Source organism: Cryptomeria japonica, chromosome 2, assembly GCF_030272615.1.
Source record: "Cryptomeria japonica chromosome 2, Sugi_1.0, whole genome shotgun sequence".
Lineage (NCBI taxonomy): Eukaryota > Viridiplantae > Streptophyta > Pinopsida > Cupressales > Cupressaceae > Cryptomeria > Cryptomeria japonica.
In genome coordinates, this window is record NC_081406.1 from 146,333,567 (window position 1) to 146,350,952 (window position 17,386).

Here is a 17,386-nt window from a genome sequence, read left to right on the forward strand (position 1 = left end):
TCATTTTCATTGTGATTATCTCCTCTGTATCTGGTTATATAAATTTTCTGAAGAACAGAAAAGAAATTATTTGAAATCAAGGATAAACTTCACTACAATTTTTCTCTCTGTAATCATTTAATGTGTATTCTTATTATTATTTTCTTTTTGAAAACTCTCTGTGGATTGAACAAAGAGCTCACTGAAAATACCGGTTGAATAAATCCTCCTGGACTCTGAGAATAAATCCTGGAAACAAACAAATTTCCTGAGAAGACTGAGAATAACTCCCTTCCTGTAATGGCTGGATAAATCTCTCTCCCTCTCTCTCTCTGTGAATAAGATAAATATATAATAAAAGTCTGGATTCTGTAAAGAGACAAAATCAAGAAAAACTCAATTATTTACCTGATCTTACCTTCTTAAATAAATTATCCTTTGTAAAGAAATTTGAAACCATTTATATATATATATATACATATACATATATATATATATATGTATACATATATATATATATATATATGTATACATATATATATAAATTCCAACGTTAATTCACAAACATTAATGTCATAACGTCAATTATCGTATTCACTACCGCGTTCAGCACAGACCCCGAGAATAACCATACGAACGCAGAATGGCGTTACCATAAACCGGCAGGGTTAGTGGTACCCCCCACTACCCTACGGTCACTGCAAGTGGCCGCAGGGGAGTGGAGGGGACCACGTGGCCCCGTCAACCCCTACGAGCCTGCACATGCAGGACCGCAGGGAGTGACGGGACCCGTGGTCCCCACCCCCGATTCTATATATAAACAATTAAAACAAGGTTCGGCCATGGGGAAATTTCGATGGAAGGTTTAAATGTTGGTTTAAAATTTAAGTTATTTTGTGTATCGTTTTAAATTAAAGTTAAATTAACTTTTTTTGTTATGTACATTTGTTTAGTTAAAATTTAATTTCCTTAAAATTAACAAGAGTTGAATTCAATGTATTATTTCAATTCCTTAGAGAAATGAATGGATTATTTGACCTATGATTTTGGAGAAAAGTAAAGTCTCATTATTATTCAATTTGGTCACTCATTTTGTAACCTTATAACTAATTAAGTCTTGCGATAAGAGAAAACATTTCTACATTTTGTATGTAAATGACGTTACTTTTGCATGGCATTATGATTATTTCGTATCACTTATTTTCATGCAATTACTCACAATTATCATTACCATGCCAATATATGTATTAATCCAATTAATTGTAGAATAATGATATTCTTTTTTTTCAAATAGTATTTAAGGTTTAAATTATGTACATCCATTTCATAATTATATTCAAGCATAATGTTAGTTTAGAAAACTAAACAAATGGAGTTGGAAAACTAAAACTAGCAGCGTTCGGTATATACGGTGCCTCTGGGTCACGCTTACGGGTAATGCCGTCGTGTTGAACTACTGCACTTAATGCCTAATAAAGCTTCATTAACGACGTATGTGGCATCGTCCCTATAAATCGTCGGGGAGTAATAAGGGACATTTGGAAGTTAAAAAAAAATCCAAGGGGCGAGTAATCCCTCTTGGATCGATAATTTAATAAGATAACTTTTAATTGAATTCCACATCCATTGAGATAAACAATAGTAAACCCCTCTTAGGGATGGTCAAGTTAAGAGCTCTCGTGAAATTTACTTTATTTATTTATTCACCTCGAAGGGATATTGGTGATTTGAAATTTGGGTGACGCTCATGATAAGAATTAGGTTCTAGTTATTTTGTTTAGGCCACAAGCAATAGGCCATCTTGAGCCTTCGCTTAAGTGCTACCTTCGTGGGTAGCAACCGCAGAGAAACTTTCTAGGACACTGACCCTAGAAAGGGTTGCGTACCCACAAAATCAGTTTACATCAAACCATAGATTAGAAAATAGAACTACATACTTTACGCCTTGATCCCGTGCCGAAGCGGGTATGTAGGCAGTCTTGGGACGGAGTTGTCCCTCGTACTCAGGCGTTCGTGGGTGGGGTCTAGGCTTAGTTGAGTAAGAATCCTAATTGAAAGATAAGTTAATCAAATTTAATTCAATGCATACTCAGAAGGAATCCCGTATGGATTCGCTTGACTTCCTGAGGCTTTAAGCCAAATTCCGAGGCGGAATTCAAGCTTGTATTATTTTCTTACTACTCCTAAGGATGGCGACCTCGGTGCATTCTTGTTAGAAGAATGTAGTACTTAGTGAGTGGCTCAGGACCCGAATGGTACCGATGAGTCTAAGTCTCTGGCCAGAGCATCTCCTATCCCGTTTGGATGGATGCCTACCCCGTATGGGTAGATGCCTATCCCGTATTGGATAGATGGAATTTACGTCCCGTATGGACAATTGCCTAACCCATATGGTTAGAAGCTTATCCCGAATGGATGAATGCCCAATCCTATCTGGATGGATGCCCAGAGTATGCAACTGAATAAAACATAATAAAGGAAAAAAAATATATATATATATATATATACTCATTTTTTTTACTTTTTTGGATGAATCATGGTGGGTTATTACATGTGGTATCAGAGCAAAGGTTCAAATCTAGGCCTTGTGCTCACTTCAATTTATTCAACTAAGGGAATGTTTTACAATAATAGAAATTAAATTTTATTCTACAAAAAAAAAACTAACTACATAATTTAACTTTCAGGTAAAACCTAGAATGGCAAGAGGAAGAGGAAGAGGAAGAGGAAGAGGAAGAGGAAGGGGTAATGGGAGACGTACCAGGAGTCAAAGGGAGGAAAACCATGAGGAAAACCATGAGGAAAACCATGAGGAAAACCATGAAGGGAACCATGAGGAAGATCATGAAGAGGCTCGACACAACCTAGGGAATAACGGAGATGGGGTTCAAGCTATAATCGACCTTCTAACTGAACAAAGAGATAAAATCAACTTCCTGGAACAATCACTACAGGATCTTAGGGAAAGGCAGAATGACTATGAGAATAGAAGTGGTACCGAGAATGGAAACCCTGGTAGCAATCAAGGAAATGTAATGGGTAATGGAAAGGAAAATAACATATTAGAACTCTCCAAGGATTTAAAGAAAATCACCCCTCCTAAGTTCGATGGGAGGCAGATTGGTGAAGGGGCTGAGAATTGGCTAAATGAAATGGAGAAATATTTTGAGCTAAGAGATTTTAGCGAAACAACTAAGGCTTTATGGGGCTCCTATCAACTCACAGGGGAGGCGGCTAGTTGGTGGACCAACACCAAGGAACAAAATGGGTATAACAGGGATACAATCACATGGGATCAATTTGTTCACCATTTTCAAGATAGGTGGCTCCCTCAATTGTTCTTTGATGAGAAAGTGACAGAATTCCATAATCTACGTCAAGGGTCCCTATCCGTTCAACAATATTGGGATAAGTTTGCCAAGTTGCTTAAATATGTGCCTATGTACCAAAGGGATGAAGAAGGCCAAGCAAGGAAATTCATTTTGGGGCTGAATACCAACATAGGGGTAGAGGTTGATATGCATGGACCCAGAAACATGAATGAAGTACTTGAAAAGTCCCTAAGGCAAGAGAGGAAGATTCAGACACTAGCGGGACGAAACTACAATGGGAATCACTCATTCAAAAGGAAGCAAGAATTCAATGGAAATACTAATTTCAACAAGGGTCAAAGGAATAACTCTTCCGAAAGGAGACCACCGCCTAATCAATATCAGAGGAATGGAAATGATAATAACAGGGGTAATAATAACAGGGGCAATAATAACAGAGGCAATGATAACAGGGGCAACTATAACAGGAATGACCAGCAGAATAGGATAACTTATCCACCCAGGGGAAATGAAACAAGGAACGATCCCCCTAGAAATCAAGGTAGGAGAGGTCCTCCAGGCAGATGCTTTATGTGCGGGGAAAACCATTTTGCTAGAGATTGCCCCAGGATGCAAGGACAAATTAGAGCCAATCAACCCCAACAAGGGCCCCAACAGAGGATTCATGCAGTAGTTAGGAACCAAAGAAGAAGATACCAGAATGTTCCCATGGAAACTACAGGTACACTATTTGAACAACCGATATCAATTCTAATTGACACTGGATCATCTGAATGTTTCATCTCACCTGAATTAGTGAACAAATATGCATTAAAGGTTAATCAAATGGAGTCATCATGGATGGTTCAATATGGGGATAAGGCAACTAGGGAAGTAACTAAGTGTTTACCGAGGGCAAGGGTACAATTCCTTGAGTTCGAAACAAGGGTAGATCTCTATGTGGCACCCTTAGGATTATATGATGTAATTATGGGAATGAGTTGGTTAGCAGACCATCAAGCTAATGTAGATTGTTATAGCAAAGTTGTTGAATGTTTGGATGATGGGGGGAAAAGGGTCAAAATCCAAGGAAAGTTTAAACCCATTAATATAGAAACTATCTCAGCAATGCAATTAAAGAAGGAAAGGAGAAGAGGAGGACAAATCTTTATGGTCGAAATTGATGAAGGAAAGGAGGAAAATACACCAACATTTGAAAATACCCCTTTCTTAAAGGAGTTTAAGGATGTTTTTCCAGAAGAACTACCTGGCTTACCCCCTAAGAGAAAGTTTGACTTTTCTATCGAAGTACTCCCAGGAGCTGAACCAGTATCAAAGGCACCTTACCGAATGAACACAACCGAATTACAAGAGCTCAAAATGCAATTAGAGGAACTCTTAGCTAAGGGATTAATAAGGCCAAGTGTATCACCATGGGGAGCGCCAGTTTTATTTGTTAAGAAGAAGGATGGAACCTTAAGGCTATGCATCGACTATAGGATGTTGAACAAAGTTACCATAAAGAATAGGTATCCCTTACCTCGCATAGAGGACCTTTTTGACCAAATGAAAGGAGTGGCAGTTTTCTCCAAGATAGATCTTCGGTCAGGGTATCATCAACTCAGAATTAAGGAAGAAGACATTCTGAAGACAGCTTTTAGGACGAGATATGGACACTATGAATTCACAGTAGTTCCTTTTGGAGTAACTAATGCCCCAGCTGCATTCATGAACCTGATGAATAGTGTATTCCATGACTACTTAGATAAGTTTGTTTTGGTATTTTTGGATGACATATTGATTTATTCTAGAAATGAAGAGGAACATTTAGCGCATCTACAAATTGTTTTGCAAAGGTTAAGAGAACATAAGTTATATGGAAAATTGTCCAAATGTGCCTTCTTTGAGGAAAAGATTCACTACCTTGGGCATATAATATCAAAGGAAGGAATAGCAGTCGACCCAGATAAAATAAAGGCGATAGTAGAATGGCCAATCCCTAAGAATGTTTCAGAGGTAAGAAGCTTTATGGGGCTAGCAGGTTACTATAGGAGGTTTGTGGAAGGATTCTCTAAGATAGCAAATCCCATCACCTCGTTGCAAAGGAAGGGCAAAAGGTTTGTATGGACCGAGCAAAGTGATAAGGCATTTCAAATCTTGAAGGGAAAACTAACTTCAGCACCCATTCTAAAGGTACCAGACCCAAATGGACACTTCACAGTTGTAACAGATGCTTCTATAGAAGGGTTAGGAGGAGTACTTGTCCAAGATGAAGGGGTAGTGGCTTATGAATCTAGGAAGCTAAAGACTCATGAAGTCAATTATGCACCCCATGACTTAGAGTTGGCAGAAATTGTGCATGCCCTGCAAAAGTGGAGACACTTCTTACTAGGGAAGCCCTTTGAGCTTAAGTCAGACAACCAAGGACTAAAATACATCTTTACCCAACCTCACTTAAATGCCAGACAAAGAAGGTGGTTAGAGTTTCTAAGTGAATATGACTTTGAGATTGAATATATTAAGGGGAAAGAAAATAGGGTGGCAGATGCCTTAAGTAGGAGGAGACACTTGATGACTATAGCAACCTTCAAAACCTCTTTCAAAAGGCAAGTAATGGATGAACAAGGACATGACCCATGGTATGAGAAAGTCAAATTAACTATAAGACGCAACCCGACCGACCCTAAGGTCGAAGGGTATACATTTGATGAAGATGGGCTACTCAGATATAATAATAGAATCTATATTCCTAATTCAGGGAACTTAAGGGAAGTAGTCCTTTCGGAGGCTCACGATGCCCCTTATTCAGGCCACCCAGGAGTTAACAAACTTTATGCAGATCTAAAGAAGCTATACTTTTGGCAAGGGTTGAAAAGCGATATTGTCAAGCACGTAGCTAAATGTTTGGAGTGTCAAAGAGTAAAGGCAGAACATAGGCACCCAGCTGGATTGTTACAATTGCACGATGTACCTCAACATAAGTGGCAAGTTATTAGTATGGATTTTGTACAAGGGCTACCCATGTCACCTTCTAGGCATGATGCAATAATGGTGGTAATTGACAAGCTCACTAAGGTGGCACACTTTATACCAGGAAATCTGATAGATGATGCACCCACCTTGGCTAGACGTTTCATTAAGGAGATAGTTAGGTTGCATGGAATACCAGAGAAAATCATATCAGACAGAGATGCAAGATTCACTTCCAGGTTTTGGACCACTCTTCAATCAGCTCTAGGGACTCAACTAAATTTTAGCACCGCATACCACCCGGAAACCGACAGTCAGACAGAAAGGACAAATCAGATTATGGAAGACCTGCTTCGTATGTACTGCATGGACCAACAGAGAAAATGGGAAGAGTACCTACCTTTGGTAGAGTTTGCCTACAATAATACATATCAAACATCTTTGGGAATGGCACCTTTTGAAGCTTTGTATGGTAGACCATGTCGAACACCTTTGAGTTGGGATAGTCTTGAAGATAGAGTGATTATTGGGCCAGATATGTTGAGAGAAATGGAAAGGAAAACTAAGGAAATTAGGCAAAGGTTGAAGGAAGCCTCGGATAGGCAGAAAAGTTATGCAGATAAAAACAGAACGCCAAGGGAGTTTGAAGTAGGAGAGAAAGTCTTCCTAAGGGTTAGGCCACACAAGAGTTCCATAAGATTTGGGAAAAAGACTAAGCTTGCACCTCGTTATGTCGGACCCTTTGAAATATTGGGAAGAATTAATCCAGTTGCTTATCGGTTGGCCTTACCTCCCCAATTGAGCCGAATCCATGATGTCTTCCATGTATCTCTTCTTAAGAAGTATGTACCTGATGAGAAACACGTTTTGAATTGGGATGCCTTGCAGGTCCAAGAAATGGGGGGAATAATGATAGAGCCATTCAGAATCTTGGAGAGGCGCCAGTGCCAGTTTCGCAACAGAGAGGTTGATCAGTGCAAAGTGCAATGGGACCAGTACGACGAGAAGAATGCCACGTGGGAGGATGCTAAGGAGATGCAGCAGCTATTCCCCTTTTTGTTTTGAACATGAACTATAAACTCTTTTGAATGCATTTAATAAGTGCATCGGGACGATGCACAGATTAAGGGGGGGAGGATGTCACAACCCTCCTTTATCACTTTTTTTGATTTAAAATACAAAACTTTATTTATACTCTTTGGATGAATTATTGAATGAATATTGTAAGGGAATAAAATTAATAAACCACACACACATGGAAAATGCATATATATTTTAATTAGTTATTTAATTTCCCTCACCCAAATTAAGGCACATGTTGTAGGAGGAATAAGAAGCTTCTAGAGGCTTCTCCACCTCCTTGCATGTAACTCCTCCCACTAAGCCCAATTAATTTGCATGGAGGCCAAATTAGGAGAGAATCTCTTTTTTTTCAATTAATAATTAGGTAGTGGGAATTTGAAATTTCTTTTATAAAATAGGTACAAGTTTCAAAAGAAAAGTTAGCTATTCCATAAGAAATTCTGCAATTTCTCCTTTGTAGTCCATTTTTCATTGCAGCCAAGGTTTTGTTGGGAGGATTTCTCTTCAATTTGGAGGATCAAGGAAGACTCTACACCATTTTGCAAGCATCCAGGTTCCTTCAAGCTTAGTTTTGTGCATCTTATTCTTGTTGTAGATTAGATTAGATTAAATTATTTTATGAAAATGAAATTCATTTGTGAAATTAGTTTTCAGACTTTTATAAGAATTAGATTAAAATGTTTGATTAAAAAAAAATAGATTAAATTGTTGATTCATTGTTTAGATTCTTGATTTTTGGAGTAGATTAAAATGTTGATAAAGAGTAAAATAAATTGTTGATTCATTGTTTCAGATTTTGATAAAATTTAGTTTCAGATTTTGGAGTAGATTAAAATGTTTGATAAAAAGCAAAATAAATTGTTGATTCATTGTTTTTGATAAAATTTAGTTTCAGATTTTGGAATAGAATAAAATGTTTGAAAAAAAAAAAGTAGAACAAATTGTTGATTATTAATTTCAGATTCTTGATAAAAAGGAAGTAGATTAAATTTGCTTGATAAGAATTAGATTCACTATTTTTAAAAATTTAGATCCAGATTTAAATTGTTCCTCTTATTAGATTTTAGATTGATTCTTGCTAATTGTTATCTAAATCTCATTTTCATTGTGATTATCTCCTCTGTATCTGGTTATATAAATTTTCTGAAGAACAGAAAATAAATTATTTGAAATCAAGGATAAACTTCACTACAATTTTTCTCTCTGTAATCATTTAATGTGTATTCTTATTATTATTTTCTTTTTGAAAACTCTCTGTGGATTGAACAAAGAGCTCACTGAAAATACCAGTTGAATAAATCCTCCTGGACTCTGAGAATAAATCCTGGAAACAAACAAATTTCCTGAGAAGACTGAGAATAACTCCCTTCCTGTAATGGCTAGATAAATCTCTCTCCCTCTCTCTCTCTGTGAATAAGATAAATATATAATAAAAGTCTGGATTCTGTAAAGAGACAAAATCAAGAAAAACTCAATTATTTACCTGATCTTACCTTCTTAAATAAATTATCCTTTGTAAAGAAATTTGAAACCATTTATATATATATATATATATATATATATATATATATATATATATATATATATATATATATGTATGTATGTATACATATATATATAAATTCCAACGTTAATTCACAAACATTAATGTCATAACGTCAATTATCGTATTCACTACCGCGTTCAGCACAGACCCCGAGAATAACCATACGAACGCAGAATGGCGTTACCGTAAACCGGCAGGGTTAGTGGTACCCCCCACTACCCTGCGGTCACTGCAAGTGGCCGCAGGGGAGTGGAGGGGACCACGTGGCCCCGTCAACCCCTACGAGCCTGCACATGCAGGACCGCAGGGAGTGACGGGACCCGTGGTCCCCACCCCCGGTTCTATATATAAACAATTAAAACAAGGTTCGGCCATGGGGAAATTTTGATGGAAGGTTTAAATGTTGGTTTAAAATTTAAGTTATTTTGTGTATCGTTTTAAATTAAAGTTAAATTAACTTTTTTTGTTATGTACATTTGTTTAGTTAAAATTTAATTTCCTTAAAATTAACAAGAGTTGAATTCAATGTATTATTTCAATTCCTTAGAGAAATGAATGGATTATTTGACCTATGATTTTGGAGAAAAGTAAAGTCTCATTATTATTCAATTTGGTCACTCATTTTGTAACCTTATAACTAATTAAGTCTTGCGATAAGAGAAAACATTTCTACATTTTGTATGTAAATGACGTTACTTTTGCATGGCATTATGATTATTTCGTATCACTTATTTTCATGCAATTACTCACAATTATCATTACCATGCCAATATATGTATTAATCCAATTAATTGTAGAATAATGATATTCTTTTTTTTCAAATAGTATTTAAGGTTTAAATTATGTACATCCATTTCATAATTATATTCAAGCATAATGTTAGTTTAGAAAACTAAACAAATGGAGTTGGAAAACTAAAACTAGCAGCGTTCGGTATATACGGTGCCTTTGGGTCACGCTTACGGGTAATGCCGTCGTATTGAACTACTGCACTTAATGCCTAATAAAGCTGCATTAACGACGTCTGTGGCATCGTCCCTATAAATCATCGGGGAGTAATAAGGGACATTTGGAAGTTAAAAAAAAATCCAAGGGGCGGGTAATCCCTCTTGGATCGATAATTTAATAAGATAACTTTTAATTGAATTCCACATCCGTTGAGATAAACCATAGTAAACCCCTCTTAGGGATGGTCAAGTTAAGAGCTCTCGTGAGATTTACTTTATTTATTTATTCACCTCGAATGGATATTGGTGATTTGAAATTTGGGTGACGCTCATGATAAGAATTAGGTTCTAGTTATTTTGTTTAGGCCACAAGCAATAGGCCATCTTGAGCCTTCGCTTAAGTGCTACCTTCGTGGGTAGCAACCGCAGAGAAACTGTCTGGGACACTGACCCTAGAAAGGGTTGCGTACCCACAAAATTAGTTTACATCAAACCATAGATTAGAAAATAGAACTACATACTTTACGCCTTGATCCCGCGCCGAAGCGGGTATGTAGGCAGTCTTGGGACGGAGTTGTCCCTCGTACTCAGGCGTTCGTGGGTGGGGTCTAGGCTTGGTTGAGTAAGAATCCTAATTGAAAGATAAGTTAATCAAATTTAATTCAATGCATACTCAGAAGGAATCCCGTATGGATTCGCTTGACTTCCCGAGGCTTTAAGCCAAATTCCGAGGCGGAATTCAAGCTTGTATTATTTTCTTACTACTCCTAAGGACGGCGACCTCGGTGCATTCTTGTTAGAAGAATGTAGTACTTAGTGAGTGGCTCAGGACCCGAATGGTCCCGATGAGTCTAAGTCTCTGGCCAGAGCATCTCCTATCCCGTTTGGATGGATGCCTACCCCGTATGGGTAGATGCCTATCCCGTATTGGATAGATGGAATTTACATCCCGTATGGACAATTGCCTAACCCATATGGTTAGAAGCTCATCCCGAATGGATGAATGCCCAATCCTATCTGGATGGATGCCCAGAGTATGCAACTGAATAAAACATAATAAAGGAAAAAAAAAAAATATATATATATATATACTCATTTTTTTTACTTTTTTGGATGAATCATGGTGGGTTATTACACATTATATTTTGTGAGGAGCATTGTCTTTTGATTCCTTCCTTCCTTGTGCACACAATCTATAATAAAGATCACTTTCACCACTAATCCGCAATAAAGTTTTCACTTTTCTCCATTAAAAAGTATCAATTTCATGAAGTAAGTTAGTTTTAGATGAGACACAAGTAGTATTGGGATGTCAACAAATCAATCTTTTGGAAAAATTTGACTACAATATGTTCTTTAATTCTATTTGTCCTTTATCAGGATAACAACATTATGAACAGATCAAACATGTTAACATATATGATAAGAAACATTTGTGACTTTAAGATTTCAGCTTATGTGTGTGTCAAGCATTTGATTTTCTTTTGATTTGATCTTTTGTGGTGTCATGTTTCCTATGCTTCTCAAGGATGTCTATGGACTAGAGTGGTTGGGATGGGGCATGATCATCTACTTTTTGTTGCTTATGTATTGTCTCTTAGTAAGACTATGGATCATCCAAGGATATGAGGACACTATGGGTCTCCCATGAACAAGGGCATTCCTTGTTTGTGATTGTCTGATATCCATGCAAATGATACAATGACTATCTAGGTTGAACCTATATCTGGATGACCACTAAGCATTTTTCATAATAAGCTTAATGATGATAAACCTACAAGAAGATCACTTCACCTTCATATCTTATATCTTTTATTAACTGCTCCTTCCATTTCCCTTGTCCCATGTAGCCACACATCATCTAATCGAGTATAATGACACACCAAAAAAAATGTTATGCTTGCATCCTACATCAATATATAGTTAGTCTTGCATATGATCATAATATCATTATCAGCACATGCATCTGACATTCATTTCATTAGTGCATAATCATAATCCATACATAGCATAATTAAATCATAACATCATAATCTAGGACATGCATCATAATCATACTAGGGGAATATATAAAACATCATGTCATACACTAGTTCATCATAGGCATTTACATTCCTACATCACATATGCCATATTTCATCATGCATCTATAAGTGCATACATCATGCCTACATCATATAAATCATCTCACTATATTAAGTGCATAAACATGACCATATGAACCATATAAGGAATCACATAGAATTGCTAAATCATCATGTTAGAACATCATAAGCATCAAATAGAATCATAAACGTGCATAACATAAGCATCATCAGTAAACATCATAATCAACATCCATTATCACATAAGCATATAGCCGCTAGGAATAGGTCTCATATCATATGTATATATATATATATACATGTATGTATATATACATACAAATATATATGCATACATATGTATATACATTTGTATGTATATATGTACATGTGTATATGTATGTACATATGTATATGTATATATGTATATGTATATATATGTATATATATATGTATCTATATGTATCTATATATATATATGTATGTATCTATATGTATCTATATATATATATGTATGTATATATATATACATATATATGTCTATATATATATATGTATAGACATATATATGTATATATATACATATATATATATATATGTGTGTGTGTATATTATATATATACATATATATGTATATATATATATAATTAGTGTGATGATACAATGATGTCAATATCTCAAAAATGGGTACAAAATCAATTGCAGGTGTCTACATCGTCATACAAAAATGAAGCACTGACATAAAACTAGATTTGAATGGATCTATGATGAACTCCCGCTATTTGACCTTGATGGTGTGTATGGAAACTAAGCTCCTGAAGGACCAGACAAGTTGTTAAACCTATTGATGTCCTTTCTCTTGGATGCCCCATGACTCCTACATTGTCAGACCTATGTCATCATCCTCAGCTCCTCACCTTGGACATCATGACAAAACTACTAGCTCTCTGGCTAATTGGTACCATAGACTTATATAGGTTCTACCAATATGCTATTTTATGTGTTTCCCTAAAGACACAGTCCATACTGGAGCCTACATCTCCTTGCTATGTTGCTCTAGTGCTCTCTATAGCCGCTTTTTCTATGCCATATCTCTCTATGGTTGTATCTCTCTCAAATGTCAATGTTTGTACTTTCTCTCACAATGAGGCAATATGACCTACCTACATCTATAGTTGATCCTCCAAGATCCATATCTAGGCTCTCATGGCCCCAAAATTGGTTGGCTCATCCCATGTCCATCCATCCCCTCCTCTCTGCTACTCAAGATGGCCCTCCTAGTCCCATCCATGTCCCCCTCCAGATCCAACCTGTCTTACCTCCCCCTTAGCCTAGGGAGGTGCATCCTAACCTTGTCTAGCTTGCACCTCTACCTATGTTGGGGCATCATATACCTATGCCTATATGAGAGGCACCTATCCTTATCGATGTCCCTATTCTCCTCTCTCTTGTGGTGGCCTAGGCGGTCAACCACCCCTCCCTCCCTCCCCCTCACCATATTTCTCTAAGCCACTCACCCTCCCTCTCCTCCTGCATCATCTAACTAGCCTCTCTCCATCTATGTCATCCTCTAACTGAGGCATGGGCTTTCCAACACCTCTCAGACACAGAAAAAAATGTGCTATGAAATATGCCTCATAGTTGGGTGTCATACTTGCATCTGCAACATCCAATCTCAAGTCTTAGGATATTAGTGTCAAAGACTAAAATTCACTGACCGCAACCTCATCAGACAAAAAGGGTCTCCATTGAGGTATCTCTCCTCTAGTGTGGGAAAAATTTGTTGATCCTATTGGTTGTCCTTAAATCTGACCAAACTATCTATAAACCCTATCAAGTAGATGTCTCTCAATGATGTATGTAGTCCTCCCATAAATTCACCTTGTCTGGATGTAGTAAGGTAGCTCCCAATCATCCTCCTCCCATGGCTCAATGTCAGGATATTGTATCCAAATGACTCTATCGATATCATCGATAACCCACCTTGAATACTCCATCTTCCCAAGATGAGGCTTGGAGACGATCATGTTGTACGTGTGGACATATGGTTGTTCAGATCTACAACCTCTATAGCATACTAACCTCATGAGTGCAATATGCTCAAAGGCCCATATTTGGAGCAAGCAATGCTTTCTAAAATACCACACCCACCGAGGTATATGAACTGATGAAGATCATGGTATATGTAATGCCCCGCCAGGAAACCCCGAAGGGATAAGCCAAAATTACAAGAATAGAGTGCAAAATTTTTTATTTTTATTTTTTTAAAGTTACAACACAAGATGCAAAAAGATATCAAGATTCAGATTACATAGCGGAAGACTACAACTAACACCTAAAGAGTTTCCCAACGAGATTACTTAAATTTCACAATTCACTTAACTCACACAATTAATCCAAAAGCTGAATATCTTAATAACGAGATAATTCAAAATCAGGATAATTTCTTTCAAAGGATGGAAATATAAATCACAAGCAAGATTCATCATTAAGATCCATTCATCACCTTCATTCATGCTTTTCATTTAAAATTTCAAACCATACATCTAACATTCTAATACACGAGGATTTCATCAAAACATAAGAGATCTTTCCAAGCATATTTAAATTCCTTAACAACAACTGAGTAAGATTCATTACTCTAAGTTACATTCATTCATATTCCAACTTATTGCATTTCAAAAGACGATTTCGTACATGCATCTATGATAAATCACATCTAAAACACTTATGCATTCAATCAACATGACATTCAAGAAAGAGCTGAATATAAGCATTTATAGTTAATTCCAATTATCCACTTAACCATTCTAACATAAGTTAATCATACATGAGAAAGCTGAATAAAGGAAACATAAGAGAATACATCACATAACACCATAATGATCTCGGAGTTCACCCCTAAAGGGCTACATCTCTGGGTTTGCTCAACTGCAAGACCCCCTCTGATAATTAATAAAGTTAAGAGTACAAGAGGTTACACCATAACAATCCAGCCATCAAGGCGATACATAAACAATATACAAACGACCACATCGGTCAATTAATACATAAATGATCCCTGCGAAGAACAGGATCCAGCTGAACATAATCAAAACTAAAACAAGAGGTCCAAGAGAGTATCCATAAAACTGAGCCATCACCACCCAAGGTCTAACCTAAAACCGACACTCACAAGGCCAGAGACAAAAGGATGACCCACAAAGGTACTCCTAATAGGACAAGACGACAACACACTAGCGAACGTAGGGACAAGTGTCATCACACGACCTGGTATGGATACCATGGCAAGTCTTCATAGGTCCCGGTCCCATACACTGGGTCACCCTGGCAACCTAATCCGAGCTTCCGGCCCATCCAAGCGTCATGTGGACCCACACATCCTCTCGTGAAGACAAGGAAGATGGTTTGCCATTTCAGGCCTTCTCACAGCATGTCGAGTCTATGGTAGCACTCGTCCCATGTGTGAGGCACAATTATCTTAATTATAAATTACATTCTAATCTACTTAGGTTATCACTTAATAGACTCACTTTCGACAGGTTACCCAGCAGCCACTTTGGGCGCGGCCCCCAATCGAAAGCCACTTTCCCATACGACACTAGACTAAACTCAAACGAACTCAAAACTAAGGAATACACATGGTCAGATGAATGGAGTTCAAGAAGGAGAACTATCATCTGGTCAAACATGACTCAAGGATGATCACTTACTAACGGTGCTCTAACTAGAGACGCAACCAACACGGTCAACCACAATCATCATTCGACTCACACACAAGGAGGATATGACCAACCATGACAACATCACAATACAACAGTCAACTCAGAAATCAAGGACTAAAATAGGCACCCCAAATCATGCCATACGATAGGGTCCTTAATAAACAAAGCAAAACATGCCATTTCATAATTAAAGGCGAATACAGAAATTAAACTTGCAAGGCAATAATCAGAAAAGACAATATTTCCCCAAATTGATTTAATCATTAAGAGTCGATCAAGTTTTCTACAAGATCTAAATCAGCTTCCAGTTATCTACCTCATCAAGGGATAAGTTGTTCTTGGTTTTCTAACTCGTCAAGGTTCAAAGCATCGAACAGGCAAATTAAGCCATAAAGAGTTTTTTTAACCAATTCATATTAATAAAATTCAAACAACCATTAATCAACTAAAATAAGATATTTAATCTCCAATCAAAATGTCATTAACATACTGGTCTAAAATCAATCTCTACAGTTTCATATTTTTCAAACCCAGATGCATTATACGGATTTCGGAAATAAAAATGTAGAAAGAGAGTCTAAGGAGGATAATCATTTCCAGAAGCTCATGGTTTCAGTTTCTAATGATCAATGGTTAATTATTCATTTCTAACCTTTCCAGATGACTTATACCCTTAAACTCTTCAAACAATATAAATCTAGGAATAAAGTGTGTTTTACCTTCAAAAGGATTATCCAACATAAACATATTTTATCTTCTCAAACTACACACCATTAAAATTATGCCTTGCATAATAACTACAAAAAAAATAATTCATCAACCAATACATTCATGACACATTTTCATCATCAAGACTTAATTAAAAATCTTCATTAAATAATATTAAAACATTATATATATATTTTTTTCTTTTAAAAAAATACATAAAAAAAACATTGTTAAGAACTAATTTTAAAAACAAACATTTTAAAAAGGGTGCTAGGGCGGGCCCACCTCCCAATGGCCAAGGCTGGGTGCCCAAACCCTAGCCGGGGAAGGCCTCGCGCAGGCGACGCCACGGTGGTGCCCGCAGGTGCCGCGGCGCCCTGCGGCCACCGCGGCCCCTGCGGCCACCTCCGTGAGCGCAGGCGCTGCGGCAACAAACTGTCTGCGAGCACGTTACGAGCACGGGGGAGGAGAACCAGCGGGGGAGCGAGCGGGGGAGAGGGGAGAGGGAGCGGGTGGAGCTCCGCTCCCCGCCTCCAAACCCCAAACCCATGGGTTTAAAAAAAATAAACACGCCCCGTCCGAAAACAATAAAAATGCCCAGTCCAACAAAACAAAAAAAAATGTTTTAAATCTTAATTCGAACACACAGTCCGAAATTCATCAAACGTCCATCACAAATTTGGTAATGAATATAAGTTTCGATTAAATGAAAATTCGTTTTAAAAAGGGACTGGTTCGGTTCAAACGAACTGGGTTTACTATCATATTTCTTGATGGTTTGCTCATTCCATTCAAACCTCCAAGGGTTTCAAACGCCCAAAAAGCAAAGAGGGATAAACAACACCTCAAGAACACTTCCAGCCAAGCTGGTTAATCTACCAAATCAATTCATAAACATGGCATTCGATGGAGAATCTAAAACCAAGTTAAAACCCCCATTTTCATTTTAAACAAAAACTAAAAATGAGAGTTGGATCCTACCTGATCTCGCGTTCTTGGCAAGATCGGCTGAAGAATCCCAATCTCAGCTGCC